Below are 6,736 nucleotides of genomic sequence, written 5' to 3'. Positions count from 1 at the left end.
TGCACTTGCCCAGACCGAAAACCACTTCTTGCAGGGAGGTGGAATGCATGGGATTCCACTCTCCCGTTGTGACGCTGACGCCTTGGGCGGTGGTTGAAACGTCATGTTTGAGTATGGTGCCAAGTATTTCGCGGTTGGAAAGTTCTCGTTTCCAATCCGCTTACCTCTCTTGGCTCATACCTCAAGAGCTGCCCGTAATACTGGGGTTACAGTTCCACTTCCTCAGCCGAATTCGGATGGAGTGCGTTTGACTCCATTCCGGTGGATTCATCTGGGCGGAAAGCGCTAGTTTCCGCTCCAGCGACTGGCATTTCTTCCTCCTCCAGGTCTGGGCGGAAAGCATTTGATTCCGCTCCGACCTCAGACGCATCTAGTGAAAGCGCATCATCACTGTCAATGTCATTTATTGGCCTCCTTGGTCGTCGCTGACGTCTTCATCCATCGCTCACGTTGTCAATATGGAGCATGGTGTGGTGTTCTTCGTTACAGCGTCGACATCTCCCTGGGTTAGTGCAGTGTGCTGCACGATGTATCCCCGATAAACAATTCGTGCAATAGCGATGGATCAGAACGTCACGCAGGCGTTCTTCTGGTCTTTTGGCACGAAATATTGGGCATACTCTTAATTGATGCTTTTTGCTGCATGATCTGCACGTCAGCGGGTAATTATTTGCCTCNTTGGTCTTTTAGCACGAAATATTGGGCATACTCTTAATTGATGCTTTTTGCTGCATGATCTGCACGTCAGCGGGTAATTATTTGCCTCAGCTTGTTTGCGTACATTAGTGAAGCGAGTCATCTTCTGAAATAATTTTGTATGTAGCGAACAGACAAAAATGATCGATTTTGGAATGGCGAGCAATATGGAAAACAAAATGGAGCATATAGGATTTTTTCGTCATTTCGCTAACTCTGACTAAAAGTGCACAGTATTATGACCCCTTAATGATTGATAGGTCGTTTGACCGTTCATGCATGCCTTTATGGTTGATGGGTAAGTACAACAGGGTTGCAAGAGGTATGTGGGTTTCTTACCTGACATGGAGATTGCACGAAAAATGTGGTGGAAACAAATTAATACGTAGCAATTGTCATATTTTTGTCGTCACTCTCTGTGCTCGCATTAAATTGCACCAATGAAAAACTTATTCAATTGAAAAAAAGATAATAATAAATAATTATGTATTATTTATTACTACCCACCCCCTCTATATGAAAAAAGGCACACATAATTTCCATTACTGCAATCACACCAATGCAAACTAATGCAATGCAAGCTAATTTGCGCAAAATTTTACGCAGGCTGGGTACAGAAACTTGCAAGTGCAGCCCAAGTATAAATACTTCTCAAGGTAACTCTGTAAAGTATCGAACTTATTTCTGATGTTATCGATAGTACAACCTACTTCCGTGAATGGCCGCCTGTCATTACACACATATGTTTGTTTACTACAAGTGCGGTTGTGCGGTACCGGTGAAATATTTGTGTGAATCGGCAATAAAACATAAAGGAAACGTAAAAAAAACGGCGCGAGTAACGCAAAATCCATTTTCCAGATTCGTTTCCAGACGAGGGGGTCCAAAAAATGTGTACTCAGATAATGGGACAAACTTTGTAGGAGCATCACGGGCTTTAAAAGCGGAACTAAGGGCATTTCTATCCGAAGCGTGGACGAATACGTTATCAAAATATGCCCATCAGGCATTGACTTGGCATTTCATACCTACCGCAGCTCCGCACATGGGTGGTCTGTGGGAGGCAGGCGTGAAAAGCTTTAAAAGCCACTTTAAGAAGATCGCGTCTAATATGAAGTACACATTTGAGGAATTCAACACTCTACTATGCCGAGTTGAGTCGTGTCTCAACTCACGTTCGCTGAGCCCAGCTTCCAATGAACCATCTGACCTTGAGCCCTTAACTCCAGGTAATTTTTTGGTAGGCGGACACATCTTGGCTCCACCAGAACTAAATGTGAACGAAAACCCAGCCTCGATCGTCAATCGTTGGCAGAAACTCAAAGCCTTGCATCAAAACTTCTGCAGGAGGTGGAAAACGGAGTACCTTACAGAATTACAGATACGGATAAAGTGGAAACATCCTAAATCCAACATAAAAGTGGGAGACATGGTGGTCATAGAGAGGATAATCTTCCACCTAACGAATGGAGATTAGGAAGGGTGGCTAATTTGCACCCAGGTTCTGACAATCGGGTTAGGGTTGTAGTCGTCATAACTGAAAAGGGCAAAGTGACAAGACCGCTTGTCAAACTAGTATTACTACCACCCTATACCACGGATAAGGATGAAACTATGGCGTCTGTATAAATCCATGCGAGAAAAACATTTACACCTACAACAAAGCAACACTCGAATAAAAACCATCGGCTCTCAAATGGAATCCACATGTCAAACTCCTATAACTTTATACTTAATGAAATTGAACCATTAAGACGATAGTTACATTTAGACACACACAATAAATTTGGTAGAAATTTGCTAGGAATTTTTCATGTCGTTAACGTTTTCGTATGCGAAAACAACTTGCCAATGAGAAGAATCGCTATTTGTACATATTGCTATTCAAAGACGTAAACAACATGAAATTAAANTAAAAGCCACTTTAAGAAGATCGCGTCTAATATGAAGTACACATTTGAGGAATTCAACACTCTACTATGCCGAGTTGAGTCGTGTCTCAACTCACGTTCGCTGAGCCCAGCTTCCAATGAACCATCTGACCTTGAGCCCTTAACTCCAGGTAATTTTTTGGTAGGCGGACACATCTTGGCTCCACCAGAACTAAATGTGAACGAAAACCCAGCCTCGATCGTCAATCGTTGGCAGAAACTCAAAGCCTTGCATCAAAACTTCTGCAGGAGGTGGAAAACGGAGTACCTTACAGAATTACAGATACGGATAAAGTGGAAACATCCTAAATCCAACATAAAAGTGGGAGACATGGTGGTCATAGAGAGGATAATCTTCCACCTAACGAATGGAGATTAGGAAGGGTGGCTAATTTGCACCCAGGTTCTGACAATCGGGTTAGGGTTGTAGTCGTCATAACTGAAAAGGGCAAAGTGACAAGACCGCTTGTCAAACTAGTATTACTACCACCCTATACCACGGATAAGGATGAAACTATGGCGTCTGTATAAATCCATGCGAGAAAAACATTTACACCTACAACAAAGCAACACTCGAATAAAAACCATCGGCTCTCAAATGGAATCCACATGTCAAACTCCTATAACTTTATACTTAATGAAATTGAACCATTAAGACGATAGTTACATTTAGACACACACAATAAATTTGGTAGAAATTTGCTAGGAATTTTTCATGTCGTTAACGTTTTCGTATGCGAAAACAACTTGCCAATGAGAAGAATCGCTATTTGTACATATTGCTATTCAAAGACGTAAACAACATGAAATTAAAACCAATTCTAGCTATCCCGAATTAGAAGTAACGTACGGCTTAATGTTTAAATTTCATTAATTTTTTCCATCTACATATGTAAATTTATTTCACAAAATCACATTACACCAGTAACCATGGAACGGCCCGCGAACAGAAGTAGGCAGGTTTACATTAATAATACAATAGTAGAACAAAGAAGCATTTTAATTGTAAAGCACTTACCCCGTTTTCCTTTCGTCTCGGCCGATCTGTTTTTCTTGGGTCGCATGGTGGCTGGATCTGCTCCAGAAGCAGTCACGTTCCACTGGGCATTGTGGATAGCGCATATTGCCGGCCATCCTGGCTACATTTGCCACATTATTTTTCCTTCGATGCGTTAATCCATGCCCTGTGCTGCACATTCCTTTATAAACATTAACAAAAAAACAGCTTTAAGCAAATCCACATATGTAATTTCAAACGCATTCACCCGCCATACATATACACGTATTAAATTTCATTCGACATTTCAAGCTCAACATCTTTGCTTTCATTTGTACTTTCATTTAAATAACACACATTAGCAATCGGTAACCCAGTACAATAGCGCAGCGCAGCAGCAATGACACAATGATACCAACACACTGTGTCAACCCACAAACATACGCTCCATTGACCATCTCTAAGGCAAAAGTATGGAATGTGCCGTTCATGCGTTGAGCTGCATTTCATACATACATATGTATGTATGTATGTACATATATGCATACATGTACTGAAACTACGAAGGTATAAAGGGGTTGTCAGACGATGTAGTGCAATATTTTTTTCGGATAAACTGTCACAGTGGGAAATTTTGTAGTGTCTGCTAAAATTAGGTTTATTTCCAAAAAGTTTTTTTTTGATAATTATTCCAAATTATCCTTTATTATTTCTCACAATTTGCAATCAGTATCACGCGGCAACACTCGTTTAATTTGACGAAACTTGCAGCTGAAGTGAAAATTGCTAGGGAAACACGAGCAAGTTGAAATATACTTTTCGAAATCGATTTGCACTCTTTTCAGCAGCAGTCACACTTCGCAATGTTTATTTCTTCGCATGTAGAAATAAGTTTTATCCTTCCCGATTTGACAGCAACTTGCACCGAAAAGTTAAAAATATTGCCGCGGCTGACACGCTCTTAACGCGAGCAACTAGTACAACATGGTGCATATGGACAGTGACGAGCAAAACTGTAACATGGTGTAACTCTTTTAATTTCAGCCACCGCTATCTTTACAACTTCTAACGACTTTCATACTTTTGTTGTATATTCTTATTGGTACACCCCTACTCCGTCTCTCATAAAGATTTGAAGTCAATCCAACAACAATAATAAAACCAGCAGACAAAAATGTAAATTAAGGCATATGTTACAGTTTTGCACTTATATATTTTTAATAACTTTTTGACAACTTTCACACAAAAAAAGAATTGTTAACACAATGTTCAATATACTTTTGCTTTTTTTAGTTCCTGGATGCTATTTGGCATACCTTATTTGTATCTCTGTAAAAATTCTGGAGGTATAGCCTCCCATATATCCTTGGTTTGCTTTCATAACTCATGCACTCCATTGGACGGACTTGCATACTTAGTAAGCTGCGCTTTTAGTTGATTTCGCAAATTTTCGACGAGATTCATATCCGCGGATTGTGGAGGTCATTTCAAAATAGCGAATTTTTGCTTTTGCATCCAGTCGTTGCGAACATATGCAGTATGTTTTGGATGATTTTTCAGCAGAAACTCTCATTTTTCGACTACATCTTGCAAGTTTTGTTGAAATATGAACAGATACTGTTCTTTACGCATAATGCGTACTAAGGGACCAACAATATTTTTGAAATACAACCCCAAACTATTATTGACCGATCACTGTGGTTCGCGGTTTGCCTTACATGATTCGCTAAGGCTTAATTTGAGTCTTTGATCCAATACCATGCCTGGCCACCTGATTGAAAGCGATTAATTTAGTCTTGTCAGACCAACTAACCTTCAATTAAATCTTAAAAATTTGTTTTGTTATTGCATTCTGTAAGGGCTAACATATCCCAAAAGGCAACGGTCCGGTTGTCGTGCGATCCGGCAAAATGCTACCACTCTCGCACATGTATTTTGATCAAAATGGCTTTTTCTTCTTTTATTATGACTTTGCGTTCAATTTGACAATTTTTCCCCTCGCTGTCTAATGATTTGCATTCAATTTTAATACCTTAAGCGCTTCTGTAATAGTGGCTGCAGCGCTACTTGCTACTAAGTTCACAAGATATCGGACCGTAATATTTTTTGGCAGACTTCCTTTGTCTTTAATAACCTTTTAGGCTATATTTTTTCTCAATCTTAATATTTTCACGTGGCGAGCTCCATAATTTTTTGCCACTTTTCCTACGGTCCCGCGTTTCCGCAGTAGATATATTATTTACATTTATGTTTCCTGATTAACCATATTATTTACTGGTAATCTCTTCTTGAATAAATTACAATACAGAAAAAAGTCATCTGACTTCCAACTAAGTAAAAGATAACTGTAAAATACAAAACTGAGAGTGAGTGCAAAACTGTAACATTGGCCTTAATTTACATTTTTGCCTGCTGGTTTTATTATTGTTGTTGGATTGACTTCAAATCTTTATTAGAGAGGGAGTAGGGGTGTACCAATAAGAATATACGTATGAATATAAGTATGAAAGTCGTTAGAAGTTGGAAAGATAGCGGTGGCTGAAATAAAAAGTGTTACACCATGTTACAGTTTTGCTCGTCACTATATGTACATATTTGTATATATAAGGCACTTTTACACAGAACTTTAAGTGAACTAAATATTGCACCGGTACTTCTGTACATATGTTTCTCAATACCTATGTATGTACATATGTTTTGTTACGCACGTTTTTTTTGTGTTCAAATCAACTTTAATTTACGCATTTTTATTTAACAATAATTTTCCGCATTTATTTCGTTATTAAGGCACTGTTTCTGTTTTCACATATTCACTTTGTTTGTGTAAATTCGCACTACTTACATATTTATTCACCTGGAGTTAGCCATTTCTGTTTTCCATTTTTGTTCTCAAAACACCAGTGGTTTGGATTTTGCGACCTTCTTGGCTACAAGAAAATAGGGAAAAATGGCCAACACAAGAGACAGACTTCACCACGAGCATTGATGAAAAAAGGATGCACGTTCATGCAACAACATCGACAGACAACATCAATGACATTCTTGACCGGTTTTCTAGTTTACCGAGGGCTTTGAGGGTGATATCATATATATTGCGTTTCTTTCAAAGAAC

At 39.2% G+C, this 6,736-nt stretch overlaps 1 long non-coding RNA gene across 1 annotated transcript; it reads right to left on the bottom strand.

The window, feature by feature from the left end:
- Positions 1 to 684: 684 nt before the first annotated feature.
- LOC108368734 (uncharacterized) lies at positions 685 to 6,730 on the bottom strand. Its single transcript, XR_001848415.1, has 4 exons — positions 6,467 to 6,730; positions 5,209 to 5,210; positions 3,646 to 3,826; positions 685 to 802 (listed from the first exon to the last, which is right to left on the bottom strand). It is a non-coding gene; the product is annotated as an uncharacterized LOC108368734 (long non-coding RNA).
- Between the last annotated feature and the right edge of the window lie 6 nt (positions 6,731 to 6,736).

This window comes from Rhagoletis zephyria, unplaced genomic scaffold (assembly GCF_001687245.7).
Source record: "Rhagoletis zephyria isolate East Lansing unplaced genomic scaffold, Rhagoletis_zephyria_1.1 Rzeph_scaffold_03282, whole genome shotgun sequence".
Taxonomy (NCBI): domain Eukaryota; kingdom Metazoa; phylum Arthropoda; class Insecta; order Diptera; family Tephritidae; genus Rhagoletis; species Rhagoletis zephyria.
This window is presented reverse-complemented; position numbering and strand designations above follow the sequence as displayed.